Here is a 20,316-nt window from a genome sequence, read left to right on the forward strand (position 1 = left end):
ACAGTAAACGTAGGAGAATCTGTCCCTGGTCTGTCCCTGGAGCTAGTAGGTGGGAGATACGGAAACACTGGGTCTCCTGCTTTAATTATGTGGGTTTGATAAGAAGATGCATTTTCTTTAGAGACGATCAAATATTTCTCATGCTATTCATGAAAGCTTCAAGTAAAACAGTTAAGCCAATATTCATTTGCCACTGCCAGGAAAAAAAATGTAACCATGCATTATTCGGAAGTTTCTTTCATCTTTGGAATTGTAATAAATATTTTTTCACCTCTTCCACACAGGAAAATGTTATGATGGTCCAGGAAAATGACATTAGATGCATAAGTATTATGAATAATCGGTGTGGAATTAAGTAATATAAATAAGCTACCCACTGACTTCATGTACTCACCTAGTACACATTTTATCTGAACAAATATTTCAATTTCGGCAATTTTCCAAAACAATTATTTTAAAAGGAAATATAAATTAGATTAACTTTTAGAAAAAGGGAAACAAATATATTCTAAATATTGGGGAAAATGATATACAATGGTTATTTTTTAGTACTGATTTCTTGAAGATGTACATTTGTTTATTGAACAGAGTTAGAAAATAATTTTTAAAACGTGTATGTAGTATAAATTGCTATGGCTTTCAACTAGGAAAAAACAATTTTTTCCAAAAATATATTATTAAATGTTTGAGCCTCGTAGAACAGGCTAGCTCAGTTTTGTTTTTTTGAAATATGCATATTTTAAACAGTAAGTGTCACAGTGAGTTCAACTCACTTTTGAAAGTGTTAGGAGGGTCCAATGAAGAGCTACTTAAACAGCAGGGAAGAAACCAATTATTCAGAAACAACTACCCTATGTAAAAGCTTCATCCAAATAAGGATTTTTGTGCAATGTAAATGAACCCCTTTTACTAAATGTAGACATTTACCATTGTTATTAACACTTTATCCCCAGGAGGTACAATTTTCCCAATGCTAAGTAGTAACAGAAAAATGCACAATTATTTTTCCTAGAAAAAAAAAACTTCATTTAATTTGTATTATTTTACAATTTTGCAAAAACACTGGAACATAAAGAAAAATACACCATATAAAATTTCACTCTACTTAAAACTAGTCTTCAGAAATATTATCCGGCCTGCCAGATGTTTTCCTCCTTTAATATAAATTAACAGTAGTGATATATCAAGGATATAGAGGAGTTCGCAAATGTATTAAGTCTCCTGTTCCTTGTGTGTCGGCATCTTATTTGTTTGCAATAAATAGATGTATGTGTATATATATAAACACACTAAAACTTGTACTTGGTATCTTCTAACTGCAAAGCTGCTCTAAAAGATACAGACATTGTTTTTCCATTAAGCTAATTTTTGTTACTCCATTCCACCTCATCTCGTAACTGACAGCCAAAGAAAATGAAAAGATTCGCTCTTGTTTGCTTTCCTGAGAAAATACCACTTTGTTAATGTTAAAATAGTCCTATAACTTTCCAGTTCTTTTTAAGTGACTCCGGAGAAGTAATCCAAGATAAAGAGAAGTGTTGATAAAGCCTGGAAGCACAAGAGGGAACTATACAGGCAGGAAATGTCACTGCACCAGCGCTGCCTGGTGGTTCAGAGCAGGAGAGTTAGGGGTGGAAACACACTCACGTGCACAGAATGCACCGTCAAGCAGATTCTCCTAGTGTTATTTGGAACTTCTTTAACAGATAGCATTCTACACCAAAATGTGGCTAAATCAGATCTGCTCAGAAAAGCAGAAAGAAACGTCTTTCCTGGAGGAGCTCCAGTGTCTGAAGCCTGTTGCAGTTCTGGTATCAAATCAGTGAAGGTTCTCTTGCCCGCTCCTGCCATGACAGCATGATTCTTTTATTTATTTATTTATTTATTTTTGGCTGTGTTGGGTCTTCGTTTCTGTGCGAGGGCTCTCTCTAGTTGCGGCAAGCGGGGGCCACTCTTCGTCATGGTGCGCGGGCCTCTCACTGTCGCGGCCTCTCTCGTTGCGGAGCACAGGCTCCAGACGCGCAGGCTCAGTAGTTGTGGCTCACGGGCCTAGTTGCTCCGCGGCATGTGGGATCCTCCCAGACCAGGGCTCGAACCCGTGTCCCCTGCATTGGCAGGCAGATACTCAACCACTACGCCACCAGGGAAGCCCGAGAGCATGATTCTTAAACCTTTGGAGTCTATTACTCCTTCTCAAAATCAGGCTAATAATGGTCCCAAGCCATCACTTTGGTTTTACACAGCACCTCTTGGATTGCACCTCTAAATGCTTTAGGATTGCCTGGGTAGGAACCGTAATATGGGCTGTTATCGGTGGTATTAAAAGCTCAGAAAATCAGTGGACAGAGAATAGGTCGGTATCATCCTCAATACAATCTTGATCTTTTGACCAACACTATAAACACTGAAAGATAAATTGATGTAAAATTAAATCTAGGGCAAACCCCCATATCTTCTTAATAAAAGAAGTGAAAACTTGTGACGAAACATACAATTTCAGTAGCATCTCTAATTGCCTTTTGTTTACTCTGGCTTCCTCTAGGAGGTTTTGATGCTATCTTAATTATCACTGTTGTTTTATGCCTATTAATTAATGGTTTAAGTTTTGTACTTTTATCCTGAGGCAATTTTATAAAGGGAAGTATTTTTAACCAATCAAAATGTTCCCCCACAGTTCTTCATCTTAGCCGGCTGTGCAGGTGTAATGGAGCACTTGGCTAGGTTCCATTCCCCCTCTGGCAGGCTGAGAATACTTGTTATGAAGCCTAGTCGGGACCAGGAGAGCATCTTTTTTTTTTTTTTTTTCAATTTTTTATTTATTTATGGCTGTGTTGGGTCTTCATTTCTGTGCGAGGGCTTTCTCCAGTTGTGGCAAGTGGGGGCCACTCTTCATTGCGGTGCACGGGCCTCTCATTATCGCAGCCTCTCTTGTTGCGGAGCACAGGCTCCAGACACGCAGGCTCAGTAGTTGTGGCTCACGGGCCTAGTTGCTCCGCGGCATATGGGATCTTCCCAGACCAGGGCTCGAACCTGTGTCCCCTGCATTGGCAGGCAGATTCTCAACCACTGCGCCACCAGGGAAGCCCCTAAGAGAGAATCTTAATGGATGTTGGAGATGAGGTTCTCTGGCTGACACCATCTGTTCATGTCTGTATAGCACTGGTTACCAAAAGCTTGCTTGGGACTTCCCCTGATACAAAGCCATAGACTAGTAAGGGGTCGGGGCTCTGTTCCAGAGCAGAGGCCACGATGGAAGGTTAGCGTGGGTGAGATGCTGTTTTGGGTAATGCCTGCTACAGAGTAGATACTCACTGAATGCTCAGCTTAGGTTAAATCACTTTGATGTGGGGAGGAAGAAGGGTGGTAGCTGGGGTTAAAAATGCTGTGCACTAGAAAACAAACTTATGGTTACCAAAGGACACTACTATAAACAAAATAAACAACAAGGTCCTACTGCAGAGCACAGGGAACTATACTCAATACCTTGTAATAACCTATAATGGAAAAGGATCTGAAAAAGAATAGATAGACAAATAGATGACTGAATCACTTTGCTGTATTCCAGAAACTAACACAACATTGTAAATCAACTGTAACAGGAACAAGTTCCGTTCCAAGAGTATGTTCGTAAGTCCAATTTGTTTGTAAGCTGGTACTAACTTTGCAGTACCAGCTACATCACTGCTGCTTTGACGCTTGCTTTTGGACATCCTGGGCTTGAAATAAAGATACTGTACTGCCGTACTCTATACAGTACTGTACAGTAAAGTACACAAAAGCACAGCCACTTGTAGAGGATGCACGCACGTGACAATGCACGCCAGACACGGGAGCGAACTTACGTGATTGGACATGCGAATGCACATTCGCATCTTTGAAAGCTCGAAACTTGAAGGTTTGTATTAGGGGTCTTACCGTACGTCAATAAAAAAAGAAAAGCAAGTGATACCCATGAGCCCATCAATCAAAGATAATCAGTGACGGCATTTTAGATATTTTTCTATGCATTTTTGTTTATAGTGATCATATCAATTACACAGAATTTTTTTGGGTCTGTATCCCGTTTTTCCCCCCACTTTAGATTAATGTAAAATTTGTTTTTAAATGCTGTACACTAAAGTATTACTAAATGTTCTGGCATTTAATGAGCAGGCAATTGTGTATCAGATACCATACATCTTCGGTCATAATGTCTCTTGGCTTATTGTATAATGGCATTTCCGTTCTTTCTTTCTTGGATATTTATTTCTTATTACTTCTCATTTTTAATGAGGGAATTTTTCCTACTATAGAAACTGAGATCTACATGCTAGTGAGGAAACAATAACAATTTGAGAATTTCAAGTGAAAGGAAAATATCTTTAGGCCGGTAACTGACTTACCAGAGTCTGGCATTCTTGTAGCTTATAATTTAGGTATCACTTCCAGTTAAGATTCGTGGTGCTCATCGCCGACCTCAGACTTGATCTTTAAAAAACACGAAACATGACAAATGAACTTTGACAGAAATATATTTAATGACTAGTTTGCTGACATCCACAGGTAAGGCAGAGAAAACTGCCAGTTTTCAAAAAAAAAAAAAAAAACTAATTTGCATCTGGCTCCCTGTCCTCAGGAGCTGCCTGGAGGGGTTAGTTCTGTGCAGGGGAAGGAGTCCTACACAGCATGCCCTGCACCCACGCCTGGCTGCGCCTAACCAGTGAGATAAATATTTACTTCCCTTCACCTTTACTTGTGCAAGATGATTTTAGTCAAGGGGTGGGGAAAAAATCAGCTTTGCAGAAATAGCTTTCTGTTAAATGCCCAGAGTTCAATATTTAAAAAAAAAAAAAAACAACCTCTATATAATTATATCTCGTCTGTTATTAGCTACGGGATTAGTTCTGCCTAAATTCCTTCCTTTCTCACTTCATGAGTGTTTATGAAAGACCAGTAACTAGCCTGAATGTCTGCAAAATGGTATCAAACACAAATCCAGCATTTGAAAGACAGGAGCTCACGTGTAGCTCCAAACAGAGCATTAATTACTTGCTAAGAGTATTTAATGAAAATGACTGCACTTAAATATGTTCAAAGACTTGGAAAAGACGAATTCCAAGTTTCCTTCCACACACAGATCCAAAATATGAGCTTGTATTTGATGTTTGGAGTCTGCAGCCTAGACTAGTTTAAACCCATTGTGGAAGAACATCAGGGCTATAGAGTGATTAAGGGCACAAAAGAAAAACGTTTTAGAAAATGTAACTAAGTTAAAATTTCATGCATTTTTGCAGTTGCAAATAGCTGAGTATTGAATGATGGCCTTTCCTGATCACAGCATTTCATGACCAGTTTACATGTGATTAAATTGATCTATCAGATAATTTGCAGAATACATTTTTCTGGTTTGGTAACAGGAGGTTGGTAACGGGAGCAATTCTTTTTTCTGTTCCTCTAAAACCAAGTTATTCAAAATGTAGTCAGTGGACCAGAAGCATGGGCATTGAGGTTGTTAGTGATGCAGAATCTCAGGCTGCACCCCAGACAACTGCCCTCTAGATGATTCACGTGCACACTACAGTTTGAGAAGCATTGATCTGAAACACAGCTACGCATCTTTCTTATAAAGGAGAGATGGGTTTTTTAATTTTCAGAACTAATTATTAAAGTTAAGTCAACAATGTTTTTTTTAATTCTAAATTTTAAACATTTAAAATATTTTTTAAATCAACTCATGCTAGTATAACAGACTTCTAGCACGACTTTAATTTTTTTTCTAGAAATTCTCCCATACAGTTGGAGGTTCGTTACAATGGTCCCAAACAATGTGTAACAAACAAATTATGTTCCAAAATAAGAGAATAATTCTTGATGACAAACCAAACAGCAACAGCTATTTTTGTCTGATATAATAATTTTTAGTGGGCCAAGTTTATTATTTTGCCCTCATTTATCAAATACTTTGTGCCTTATATGCGGTATTTTCAGAATTTATGAAAACAGAATTATGCTTTAAATCATCTGGCAAAATTCTAAAAAGCTTTGTTCAGAACAAGAGTAATGTCTACTGGATTGCTATTGTCCTTCTAGAAGTCCAAAGCCAAGTTGAGGTTTGCTCAGTTTTTACTAAGGAAGAGTAATCGCTCTGTTTACTCTGACATAATCTGCCTTCACTTTCTGAAATAAACTGAAACTCCTAATGAATAATATGCTTGTTTCCTGAAGAACATATTATCTAAATAATAATTTAGAGCTATGATATAACATTTTACTGCCAAATCATGAAGTCAGATTTATTTGGTTCACTTACATAAGCCAATTACATATTTTGTACTTGTTTAAATATTATAATGCATCATCTTCAGTCCTTTAAAAAAAAAATTCATTTCAGGAAAAAACCTAAAGGGTAAGTAGTGGTATGAGGGTAAAGGAACTGATGTTGATTAAATTGCTTCAACTCCTGGTAAAACTACAAAATAATTGCACATTAAAATAGAATGAGCATCTCTGATAAGTGTTTTTCTCATCTGCAAATGTCCATAAAAATCACATCTTTTCATTTTAAAGATGCTTAAATGAGAGTCAGTTAGTTAAAGGGAAACTACCTTATGCAATTAAAATTGTTAAAGAGTTGCACAAAGTTAACCAGTAGTGGTATAAAATGCATAAAAATCTGTCCCTCTTTTTGTCTTTGTAAGTGATATGTTCTTGATGACAGGACACAGAAAATTCAAAAGGAAAAAAGTGTAACCATGAGAAAGTATGTGTGCGTGTGTGTGTGTGTGTGTGTGTGTGATATTCTTCAAAAAAAGCATAGTTTTGATTACAGTTCTCCCTACGCAAAAACCTTCAACTGCTCACTGTTTCTTTTGAATAAGTTCTAAACTCTTAAATATGCCTACAAAGCCTTCCATGCTCTTGTCCTAAACTATCTTACCAGTTACCTCCCATTACTCGCCATCCTCTCTTCTCTTGGCTCCAAACAAACCACTTGCTATTTCCCTAATATAACCTGGGTTTTTCCTTTCCACACTTTTGTTCACACTGTTTCTGTTGACTGGAATATTCTCTCTCCAACACCACTTCATCCTACCCCACCACCTACCATAACCCCAAACTGACTGGGAAAATCCCACTCTCTCAGTTAAGATGCTTATAGCTTCCTGTAGCAGAATACTCAACTAACTGCTTTAAACAATACAGACATTGATTATCTTACATAGCAAGAAGTTCTGAGATAGAAAGAGCCATGTGCTTTCTTTCATTCTACTTTGCTGTCTTTAGCATGTTGCCCATTGTCTTGAGGTTTGTTTCCTTATAGTCACAAGATAGTTGCCACTGCTCCAGGCATTCCTTCCTATGTCAACAGAGAGGAAGAAAGGAGTTCCTCTCATATACCTTTTTTTAAGGGAAGGAAAAGCTTTTCCAGCATGCACTTAGCAAAACTCTGCTAAGGTGCTAATTAAAAGGACTCATCCATGCTCATTCTCTAGCTTCAAAGAAGGCAAGAAATATAAGCATCTAGTGCTTTCAGCCTCTAAAACGGGAGATGGGCTGTACTATCCAGGAGGAGGATGGGAATGGCGACCAACAGTTGCCTCTAGTCCTCCAAAGCCCAGATCTAATGATGTTGACTCCGTGAAGCCCTCTCTGAGTCATCCAGTAAAAGTTACCTCTCCTTTGGTTTTGCACAACACTGTGTAGCTTTTATATTCACATTTTGCTTTGTATTCGAGTTATCTGTATGCTTGCCTCATTTCCACTACGAGAATGCATCAATCCTGTCTTGTTCATCTTTTATTCCCATATCCTCTAGCATAGTCCTTGACCCTTAGGAAGTGTTGAATAAATATTTCCTGAACTGGAAACCTCACTAATTTGAACCACAGTTAGATGATTCACTTTAGCTACAGGGGGAAAAAGAAACGTCATATACGCCTCCAAAAAAAAAAAAAAAAAACCTTAGAGCTTTCACCACATTTGCAATTAATACAAATGCTGCTTTTCAATAAGCAAAGTACAGGGGTAACAGTCAGAAACAAAATTACAAATAGAGAGAGGCTGACCTTATCCTCTCTGCTGACAAAACAAAAACAAGTGAAAAAACATCCTGGCAAATGTGCTGTTTTCTCAAGACTGGTCCACTAGCTGCTGGATGAAGGAAGACTCCCAAGGGCTCATCCTAAAGGGATCCCAGACTCAAGCCAACTTAGACCAAAAGGATCAGGGCTGCCTACCAGGGACAGACCAGTGGGCTAGGAGCATCCTGAGTTCCTGAGGATTTCATGGAGCAGGGCTGCCATATCACCTCTGGACTTCAAATCTATGAACTTGTAAGAGAAAGAAGTAAATTTACTTCTACTGAGTTTTCTGCCATTCACAACTAAGCCTAATCCAAATTAATGCACTCGATCTACACTGCAGACTATGGTACCGCCAGAGCCTTTGGAGCCGGTCAGGGCCTCCAAGAAGGCATTGCCAGTAGGAAAGTCCTCTTGAGTTAAGCCTCAACCCAGCTTGGAACTCGATTCAATTTGAAGATGGGCCCAAACTAATTCCATCCAGTCTAGTACCATCAACTCTCTGCACTCAGTTCTCTTGGCAAAATGTTGGCTGCATATTGAGTTTCTCAAGCAAAACAAAGGATAGTAACAAATTGTCAAACATCCTAAGCGTCAACATTGCTGACTATGTTTAATTAAATGCCATTTTTTCCTAACACAAAGTCATAGGATTGAGTGAGGCCTTCCCAAGGAAAAAGCAACTTACCTCCCTCCAAGGGATAGATGAGACATATGGAAAAATCTGATTTAATGGTTCTTTGCTTTTTATTTATGTTGCTGTATCTTTTATTAAAGATCATCTGGCTAACACTGTGGCAACCTGCACAAGCAAAACAGTCAAGTGTAGGGGAAGAAGAGGCAACCTAAAAATGCATTTTGTATTTATCCTAAATGTCAATTTAATTGAAAAAGTTGTTTCTTTGCATGGAGAGGTTATTTTGCTGATGCCACCAACAGAGTCAGTTAAAATAAGCTGGTTTGTACACGAAGATGCAGATGGCTTGAAAAATCTCCTTATCGCAGCACACGTCAGGGAGGGTTTATATAGACCGCAGAGGAATCCCTGAAGCTGGGCCTTGCTGAGAACAGTGGGATTAACACCCTGGAAGATACACAAGAAGGGCAGGAGCACTTGTTCTCAGTTTCTCCACCCAGAGGGCAACTGTCCAGCCAAGATTAAGCTGAAAAGACACGATAAATTATTCTACACTCTAACAGGGAAAATTTCACAACCACTCTGATTCAAATGATAAACACAGACCTCAGATCAGATAATTAAGGTCCAAACATTGAAGAGAAGGCTTGAACTGTCTGATTTCTCTACATTGGTCTTATTATACTGATTTTCAAAACTAAGTTTCACTTTGTGGAAAACATTTCCCCAGAATGGATGCAGCCGGTCGCATACAACTGATTTAAAGCCACAAAGGAAGTCTATGAACCCATCTAGATATTGAAAGTAAAATAGTGATACTATTTGTCTTAAAGAAAGTGCTGTTTTTTTAAGCTATTGTGATTTTTTTTTTTCCATTTCAGATTTGCAAATGGAATTCTCACATTGCTCTCTTCCATATACAATATCTTATTCGGGGCCTTATATTTACCATTTCTTCACATACATTAAATACCATTGAAATGTAGTGATTTTGTGTTTATACTTTAACGTCAAAAAATGAAAACCTAAGGACTTTGAAACTGAAATTAAATTATTTGGTGACTTATCCATAACCCCAAATACCATACTTGTTAAAGAGAGACCTGTTATATATAGTCTGAATTTTCCTAAGAATGTAGAGTATTGTGGTTATCATGGTACGTGTGAGAAGAGAAGCAATATAGCACAGTGGTTAAGAAGTGGACTCTGGAGCCAGATTCAAATTCTAGGATCCTGGCTTCCAAATCTTAGCTCTACCACTTACTAGCTATGTGAACAATGGGCAGGTTATTTAACTTCCAAAGTGCCTCGGTTTCCTCATCTATGAAATAGTCCCTACTACACTCTCCCATTAAGAGGACAAAATAATTTAATGTTAATATAGCACTTGGTGCCAAAGCACTTTCTTAAGTAATACAAAATGTCTCTGCAGTTAACAGTAAAAAGCTAATTTAAAACTCCCTACCTGTATGTGACCAACTTACTCTCAGGACTATTAGAACATAATACCACCCAACACTTAACTTGATTAGCCAGTATTAAATTATTAAAATTGCAGATTTGCTCAAGCAGTCTCTCTGGTGAATTCATTTCTCATTAGAACACAAATCGAAGGATAGAAAAGATGAAGAAAGGACAGAGTATGAAGTACCCTGGCTGTTAGAGAGAGCCCGTCTCCTCCATTCATTCATTCATTCAAAGGTCAAAACCAGCTGGCCCTAAGAACTGACACACTAAATAGTGGCACCATCTTTAGACTTGATCAGGGAAACTTTTTCTTTTTGATTTGTGAGATAAAAACCAATATAAAGTACTATCTTACCTTAACTATTGAAACAGCCACGTATCTCCTGTCTCTCCCTACATCACTGCCAGACAAGTCTTCCTGGAGCAAAACAATAAGAGTCTGACTCCATTTTTGATGTTTGTTCTCTGATACTTTCAAGCCCCCCTCTTCCCTCTTCATTTGTTGCCTCACATCTGGGCAAACCAATAAGAAGTGTGTCATGTATATAAATGTCAAACCACTATGTTGTATACCTGAAACTAATACAATATTGCATGTCAACTATACTTAAAAAAAATTTTTTTAAGTGCCAAGGATGCCATTACTCTGTTGGATAACTGCAGAATGGACCAACAAAGACTATGGGTTCTATTGAGTGCAGAGATTTATCAACATGCCAAAGAGTTATTTCAAAACTGACTTAAGACCAGTGTCTCTCAACCCAGTAAAGCAGTAATCATGATGGAGAGGCCCCTAACCCTGACAGTACTGAGTTGGGACTCTCTGTAGGAGGAAACTTATAAATATGAGCAGAGTAAAGTAGAACCCTCCAAAGTATATCCAGTAACCACCAAGTAAAGGTATGGGGGACTTTGCTATAGGGGGAGGAATCAGAAATGAAACAGAGTTCAGCAATTTGACCCAATTTGATTCAATTGTGAATCCAGAATATACTAAAATAATTTATCCAACAGAGCACTGATTGGCTTTTGTGCCTCTACAACACTGGTTCTAAATTAATTTTAACATCAGCTAAGATGCACCCATTGGCCTTAAAGGCCTTAATCAGTACTGGTGCCCAAGTTACAATTATAGCTGGGGATCCCAATACATTTAAACAATTATAGCTGGGGATCCCAAAACATTTGCCTCCTTAGGTAGGAATAAACCTACCTAAGGAGGCAAAAAACCTGTAGTCTGAAAATTATAGGACACTGATAAAAGACACTGATGATGACACAAGCAGATGGAAAGTTGTACTGTGATCTTGGATTGGAAGAATCAATATTGTTAAAATGACCATACTACCTAAGGCAATCTACAGATTCAATGCAATCCCTATCAAATTATCAATGGCATTTTTCACAGAACTGGAACAAAAAATTTTTAGTTTGTATGGAAACACAAAAGACCCTGAATAGCCAAACCATCTTGAGAAAGAAGAACGGAGATGGAGGAATCATGCTCCCTGACTGCAGACAATACTACAAAACTACAGTCATTAAAACAGTATGGTACTGGTACAAAAATAAACACCTAGATCAATGGAACAGGATAGAAAGCCCAGAAATAAACCCATGCACTCATGGTCAATCTATGACAAAGGAAGCAAAAATACACAACGGATAAAAGATAGTCTCTTCAATAAGTGGTGCTGGGAAAACTGGACAGCTGCATGTAACAGAATGAAATTAGAACATTGTCTAACACTGTATTCACAGTAAACTCAAAATGGATTATAGACCTAAATGTAAGACTGGATTCTATAAAACTTCTAGAGGAAAAAATAGGCAGGACATTCTTAGACATAAATTGCAGCAACATATTTTTGGATCCATCTTGTAAAGTAATGGAAACAAAAACAAAAATAAACAAATGGGACCTAATTAAGCTTAAAAGTTTTTGCACAGCAAAGGAAACCATAAACAAAACAGCCCACAGAATGGGAGAAAATATTTGCAAACAATGTGACTGACAAGGGATTAATTTCCAAAATATGCAAACAGCTCAATATCAAAACAACAAACAACCCAACTGAAAAATGGGCAGAAGACCAAATAGATATCTCTCCGAAGAAAACATACAGATGGCCAAGAGGCACATGAAAAGATGCTCAATATTGCTAATTATTACAGAAATGCAAGTCAAAACCAAAATGAGGTATCCCCTCACACCGGTTAGAATGACTGTCATCAAAAAGTCTACAAATAATAAATGCTGGAGAGGGTGTGGAGAACAGGGAACCCTCCTGCACTGTTGGTGGGAATGTAAATTGGTGCAGCCACTAGGGAGAAAAGTATGGAGGTTCCTTAAAAAACTAAAAATAAAGTTACTATATGATCCTGCAATCCTGCTCCTGGGCATATATCAAGAGAAAACTCTCATTCGAAAGGATACATGCATCCAAATGTTCATAGCAGCACTATTTACAATAGCCAAGAAGATATGGAAGCAACCTAAATGTCCATCGACAGATGAATGGATAATGAAGACGTGGTACGTATATACAGTGGCATATCACTGAGCCATTAAAAAGAATGAAATAATGCTGTTTGCAGCAACATGGATGGACCTGGAGATTATCATACTAAGTGAAGAGAAAGACAAACACCATATGTCAGAGAAAGACAAACACCATATGATATCACTTATATGTGGAATCTTAAAAAAATGATGCAAATTAACTTATTTACAAAACAGAAACAGATTCACAGACAGAGAAAACAAATCTATGGTTACCAAAGGGGAAAGAGGGATGAGATCTGCTGGCCACCTGGAGAGTGTGTGTGTGTGTATGTGCGTGTGTGTGTGATTACTCAGGATGAACTTTACTTTACCTGTGATAAGGTCACCATAACATGTGATGGAGCCTTCTAGCAAGCTGCTGCTATCCACCACCTAACCAAGTCAGCCTAGATCAAGGACGAGATTCAAGGGTCAGCACAACTGGCCAAACTTCGTGCAGTCATCTTAGTGATGGAAAATGCTTGATCAAAAATTGGTCCAAAGTGCATGTTTTTACGGAATCTGGAGGCATTACCAATTATCTGTCCATTTAGTCTGACCAATGGCAACAACTCCTTATCCAAGGAGTTGATTGCCCTGTAGATACCTAAGATAAAAATCAAGGTCCACGTAAAGTTTGCCCATACTAGAGCCAAAATAAAAGGCCTCCTCAAGACATTTCTTATCCCTTTCAGAGTTCCAGACATTACTGATGGTGACCAAGGCATGCATTTCACTTCTCAAAACACATACCATAGACTCTAGAACGAGACATTCAATGGAACTTTCACCTTACTAATGGCCACATGCTGTAAGCCTCAGAGAGCTATAATAGCTTACTTAAATAAGTTCAACATCAATTAAATGAGACATAGCACATCCTCAAACATCAGTGGTGAATTATAATTGAGTCTGATTTCACCTGTGATGTCTGAGTACTGACAGCTTTAAGCCCATACCCACCCCCCCTCCACTTTCTGTCCCACATTGGGGCAAGCTCATAAGAAGGCCCATGAGCTTCATCCCTTGGCACCTGCTGGGTAGTTAAAACCACAAATACCCCAACTCTCACTCTGGTCCCACCCCCTAATCACAATGAAAAACAAAGCCAAGCTCTACCCTCCCAGAAAATCCCATATGGGAGTAATAAACCTTGATGTGTGTGTGATATCAGGCTTGATATCCAAACTTATTTGGGGAGGGGGTGTGGATCTCTCCCACTAGGGGATAACCACATCTATGCGTATCACTCCCCTGCTCATAGACCTCCAATAACTCCCCCACTGTCCACTGAATTAAATAGAAACTATTGATCATAACTACAGATTTATCTTTCTAGTCTCACTCTCCACTGTTCTCCTTGATAAACATCATGCTTCAAATGCTATTGTTCCCAGAACACACCTGGTCTTTAATTGCCTCCATTCTCTTTGCTTATGCTCTGTCCTGAGTTTTCTCTTCTACCCACTGTCTCTATCGGCCCTTCTTCAAAATCATCTTAAAAGCCAATCCTCCATGAAAGATTTTCTGAATCTTCCAATTAGACAAGCTCTCTACCTGCTTTGAACCCCATATCACACAGTTTGAATCTCTGGCAGTGCTTTATCACATTCTACCCTATAACAAAGTCATTCACATCTTATTGCTCCTGAAGCTCAGGGGTTGACAGCACAGGTCCTGGAAACAGACCAAAAAAAAAAAAAAAAATCCCACATCTGATTCTTGCTACCTGGTTGTCCTTGGGCAAGTCACCTAGCATCTCTAAACCTCTATTTTCTCTTCCAATGAGAATAAGATCTTACACGTGAAGGGTTTTGCCTAGTATCTGATTCATGCTAAGAACTCAATAAAATGTTAGCTATTATCATTGTTTATCCTCTCAACTGGATCAGAAGTAATTTTATGTCAGAAACTCATTTTTTAATCCAATGCAACAACAGTGTCTGGTATATAGAAAGCGTTGAATAAATATCTATTGAGTGAACTGAATAAATGATTCATAGGACTTCACTGAAATATTAAAGCAGATTAACAGTAAGATTAGCACAGTTAAATCACATGCATGAATGTAAATTAATTCTAAGAACACACACACAAATCATCTAAAAAGAGAGTAGAATTCAGGAAAACATAGGTTTGTCTTAAAAACTGCTTGCTAACTTGTAACTAGTTTCCCAGAGGTTCCTCCACACCCCATACCGCCTCTCCCAACCCTGCAACACACACATACACACTCTTACAACTGGGTTATGGACTTAGCTATCTTCTAATTTTGGTATTTTAAAAAAGAGTAGACATTTGTGGATGAAAAACAGTGACAAGTTAATTAGCAACTTAAAGTTTCTTTCTGTTCAAAATCCTGTCCACAGACCATTCAGTACTTTGTTTAAGAAAATCATATAGTGAACGATGTTGTTCTACATTTAATATTCTTAAATAGACATCAAAAATATTTTTAGAGTTTAGAAGAAAAAGATTACCCTCTGCTGCAGTAATTCTCATTCAAGGATCTACTTTAAGGGGAAAATATGGGAGACGTAGAAACACAGGTAGGTATAACAATGCTTATGAGAACATTAGCAAGAAACATCCTATGTGTGTAAAATATGTGATTGTCTGCCGTACTTTAAACTATTAAAATAGTTTTTAATGGTAGTAGGGGATGATCACAACATTGTGAGTGGAAAGGCAGGTACAACGTGATGCCAACAGGAAGCACTTTATCTCGACATTAAGGCACTTCTCATTAGTGATAAGATTATTCATGGTGTTTGTCCCCACTGTATTTTTAAATAATCTACGAGAAACATGAGTTAATTTAAAAATATGTCCTTTAAATGTTTGCTAGCCATGTGTTTGCCATGATCTATAAGAATAACTACAGAATGTGTCTAACTGAAAGATTAAAGTCTTCCTTGAAGGCATTTAACTAGCTGTATCGTCAAACTCAGAGAATCTGCATTGCGCACAGAAAGGAACGTTTGTAAATTGACTGACCTGATGTTTCGGTCTTTCCAGTTCTCCTGCGTGCAAGTCGTCACCTTGAAATGTTATGTATTGTGGTTCTCTTTAGGGGAAGAAAACACAAAGTTGTACAAATAGGACTGCGGGGGGGCGAAAGGGAGGTCAGGAGAACTGTAAACTTCCACTTTAAAAAAGCCTATCTTGATAACATCTTCAGGTTCTGGAAAACATATTCTCAAATATTTACTTTTCACAAAAAATATTATAGTTGGTTATATTTTAAGCTCTGGCTTCCTTAAAAGCAAATGTATCCTTACATTCACCAAGTCCAAATGGGAACCACCAATAAATCCTATCATCAGAAAACGTCAGCTAAACTGCATTTCTGTTTTTATAAACACTTACATACAGGTTTGTGACATGGTAACCATGGTCCTGAATCTTATACCACATTTTCATTTTCAGTAGCCAAGCAAACCTAATGAATTTCCCACGTGACACATTAAAAGGCACCGATGATAGATTTTTCTCAGAATTCACATAAGATGAGAAACCTTTTGTGATCTGTGGCATGCATGCTACAGGACATAGGGACTGTCATGAGTTTGGTCCTGTGTATGTAGAGACAGTGAACTAGCACAGCAGCAGCAGAGCTGCTGGGGTTTGGCCCGTCAGTCCGCTGGTTTTCCAGGGTGATGATGGATTTCCGTCGATTTGGATTCCCTGTTTGGTCTCGGTCCTCAGAGGATGGGTGGTAGCCTGCACCTGGAGTGGGTGCCAGCCGGGAGAGCCGAGCAGAGCGTGCAAAGCTGACTGCTCACCTGGTGACTGACCGACTTCACGGCCCGTGAACTTGGTCTCATTTGTTTGGTGTTCTCACCAGCTGAGCTAACTCATCTTTTAAGATAGAATTACACAGGCTAGCACAGCTTCCCAGAGTTTTTTTCTCTTCCAAAGAAATATCACCATTAAATTTCCGAAATATTTCCTATCATACTATGGACTCAGAGGAGCTTTATGTAAGCATATTCAGGGGTCTGAAACTAATTTTTTGAATGCACTGAAAGTGAAATTTAAACAAATATAGTGAATGTTTGAGCACAAAGCAAAAACAATAAAACAAATTCACGTCAATTGCCTTTTTTTAAATTAGACAAGAGAATTTCAGAGGTCTCAAGGTAGGTAATTAGCAATACCACCATGTGGCAAAAAAAGAACTAGAAAGGGAGTCTGGAACCCTGAGATCTAGTCCTGGTTGTTGCTATATAACAATAATATGTCACAATTATCAGGTTTTCATTTGTAGAATGGGAAACTGGGCTTGACACATTTAAGAGCCCATCCAATTTTGAAATACTAAGAATTCTTTTTCTTGTCAAAAATACATAAATCATATATTAAATGTTCTTAAATCTAGATTTTTTTAACCCATGACAAAATTAGAGCTGCTAAAATGTTTTAAGATAAAGCAAAACATAAAACCAGCCTGCATTTTTAATCAAACATTACTAGGGATGGAAAAATACCTGTACAAAACATCCTCAAGGAGCTGTTTTTCTCCTCCTAAAAGACAGGATCACCTGGACAATACAGAATATATTTTCTTAAACTAATTATTTTCTAGTGCAGTGCTGCAGTATTACTGAAAGATTTTAAAAATACATCATCAAGGTATTTTTCATATATGATCTAGAAATATAATTTCCTCCTTCCCTCTCCTTTACTGTGAAAGATCCTTGCGCAAGTGTAAAAGTGAAACTTGAATCTCATCTGAAAAATGTCTCTCTTCACTGCAGGGTGCTGCTCCCTGAAGGCTGGATTTTGGAGCAGAAAGGAAGCACAGGCCAAACTGGTTTTAACTTGCAAACCAGCAGAAATGATAGGAAAGATTCCCAAGCTAGAGCTGCAAAGCCTCTGATGTCCTAAAGAAGGTAAGCCTCGTATTTGGAACCTTAGTCCAAAAGGGACAGAGTCAAACGGAATCCCTAAGGAAACAATCGTAGTTCATTTGGGACCTGCTTTTTTCCCATCCACTTTAATTAAAAAGTCAGAAACCAAAGCTGTAACTTATTTCCGATTAAATATTGAGATGAGCATAATCCACATTTGCTGCCAATCAAGGTATTTTAAAAGAATTTACCATTTATTTCAACCAATCCTTTCTCCACCTCTGAAAAAAAAAGAAAAAGAAAATCTTGTCTATTATCAGTAGAATCAATTTAAGTAGCTCTTTTTTCTTTAAAAAATGTTATCAAATGTGCTTCAAAGACTCCTTATTTTATAAGAAAGATCTATCAGTTATAAGGTGTAAATGTGCCTCATGGGTCACCATTGAGTCCCATGGGGCAGCAAAATTGACGATACATATATTAATGTTGCAAACTGAACTGTTACATTGAAAGGGGCGAGTTACAATTCAGGGTCAAATAGCTGTATTAGCCTAAATTCTTGCCACTTTAAATTGAAACGTATTGGACACTTTAATAGCTTTTTAAATTGAGGGATTTATCAAGTACTTAAATTTTTAAGTATTTTTCTAACTTTCTTCAAATGAAACTTGTAAAGGATAAATGGTGTTTTCTGCTGAAACCTTTGCTAAGCTGAGTAATAAAATGTATCACCAACCAAAATAATTTTTAAAAATGGACTATTTGTAGGTTTCTAGGATCAATAATGCATAATGGTACTAAGGAACAGTGTTTAAAACAAGTGCACTTAAAGCGATACTTTCATTTCCTTTTTTGCCTATAATCCTTATTGGATTTATATAGCACCTATCTGCCAAGGAACTCAGAATGCCTTATAAGCTTATAGACTTAGAGTATTATGACTACACAATAGGAATTGTTTTCAAACAGTAATATTTTTTACCTTAAGAATGTCTACTGCCATGTACTGGGGAAGAGCAAGCAGTGATATGATATAAAATTGGGAAGTTTATACAAAGGAAGAAGCAAGGGGGTGAAAAAGAAGCAGGAAATCATAAACTTCAAAAAAGCCATCACCTAATGGGCAGAAACTCGGCTTCACTGTATCACAGATTCTGCTTCAGTGAGTTGATGACAAGAAAAGCTAGACTGACAAATCTACCGCTTTCCCGGATGTTAGATAGAGCTCAGTTTTTAACTGTTAGATTATCACATGATGAAGGAGAAATCATTCTTCTGAACGGAGACTCTATAAATATTACAATTTGTTGTTTTCTACAATAACAGCAGACTTACCAATGAAAGCCCATCGCCAGTGTATTCCGAAGATGGTGTGCTTTTATTTATTAGATGTTTTCGCTAGTTTTTGGCTATGTTTTGGCATCAACCTTAGGAAATAATGGCAGCCAGCCAGTTTACGAATTCCTGTTGAACATTTAAAATGTTTAATGGAATATTAAGTACCATATATTTAACCTCTTCTTAGGTAATTATAGGATCTGACGTATAACCCCAAAGTAATGCATACTATTTCATAAAATGAGCGTTAGGAAACTTAATATAGTTAAAATTAAAACATCATATTCTGTCTGTCTAATCTAATCTAAACAAGGAACAGATTCAGATATTTTTAGCTCTATTTTGAAAACTTCTGAATTTAACTCAAAGAGGGAAAAGGTTTCTATGCTTCTATTGTAAAAAAAAGATTTCTAGAACTAAAGTACTATCTAATTCTATTTCATTTATAAAAGTATGGAAACCTAAATTTTATTTCAAATATAAAACACTCCAGAACATGATCATTTTAAAGGGAAAGAAGGGCCCTAAGACTTACTGACACAAGTTTACCTACACTTTAAATTAAGCAATAATGGCTAAATTAAAAGTCACTTTATATAAGAGTTTAGAGATTAGTGGAATTTACTTTTAAACTTACTTGGCAAATAATAAACTCTGAAAAAAAGAAAATCTTGTCTATTATTGACAATATCACTTGATTAACCAATTGCTTTTATTTACACCTAAGTGTGATTTATTCTTCACAAAGGTGTATATACTAACATAGAGTTTAGCTAAAATCAAAATGTCCCCAAATTCTTAAGTGCTGAACTGAACATAAGAACCTATGATTAGTTGAGACACTCGTTTGTAAACATAGACAGTTATCTCTGGTTATTTCCTCAAATTCATATCCTAAACATAACAATTTTTTAAATACATTAGCAGAGTCTCTGATAATCAAACTATCAACCTTATAGGTTCCATTTTAAGCATTTAAAAAAATATATTCTCAGGAAAATCTAAGTTCCAATTTACATTATGACCTTATAAATTTTTAAAGTTACTCTTTTAAATCTTTTATTTTACAATATTCTGTCTTAAGACACTTCATTTTCACACATTTATTTGCATTATATTTGTTTCCTACTCAGCTCTAAAAATCCACAGATCAATTTCACATGGAGTTTTATTACGTAAATAATTTTGTTCTGTCCTAACAACTTAATTAGTCTAGAAAAAGCCCCACACTGTGAACTGCTTATCACACAGAACTCTTCCCTCTTACCAACTTTATAATGCTTTTACAAAATTGTTTAATGAATAGCATTAACTTTCACATGAATATTCAAATTCTCTATGTAAACCCTGAAAGGATCCACCATCTCAAAACTATCTCCAGAGTCTGTCTGTATGACACTGCTCCCATTTCATTCT

At 37.3% G+C, this 20,316-nt stretch overlaps 2 long non-coding RNA genes across 3 annotated transcripts in view; both read right to left on the bottom strand.

The window, feature by feature from the left end:
* LOC309666689 overlaps positions 1-20,316 on the bottom strand; it is a 90,554-nt gene that overhangs the window by 10,342 nt on the left and 59,896 nt on the right. The window lies entirely within an intron of this gene.
* LOC309666655 lies at positions 2,789-20,282 on the bottom strand. Of its 2 annotated transcripts, XR_014267202.1 has the most exons (5): positions 17,814-20,282; positions 17,200-17,253; positions 15,707-15,774; positions 10,520-10,582; positions 2,789-9,223 (listed from the first exon to the last, which is right to left on the bottom strand). It is a non-coding gene; the product is annotated as an uncharacterized lncRNA (long non-coding RNA). The 2 variants fall into 2 exon arrangements; XR_014267203.1 differs by having other exon boundaries at positions 17,200-20,282.

This window comes from Balaenoptera physalus (assembly GCF_965194825.1).
Source record: "Balaenoptera physalus genome assembly, chromosome: 9".
NCBI classification, from domain to species: Eukaryota; Metazoa; Chordata; class Mammalia; order Artiodactyla; family Balaenopteridae; genus Balaenoptera; species Balaenoptera physalus.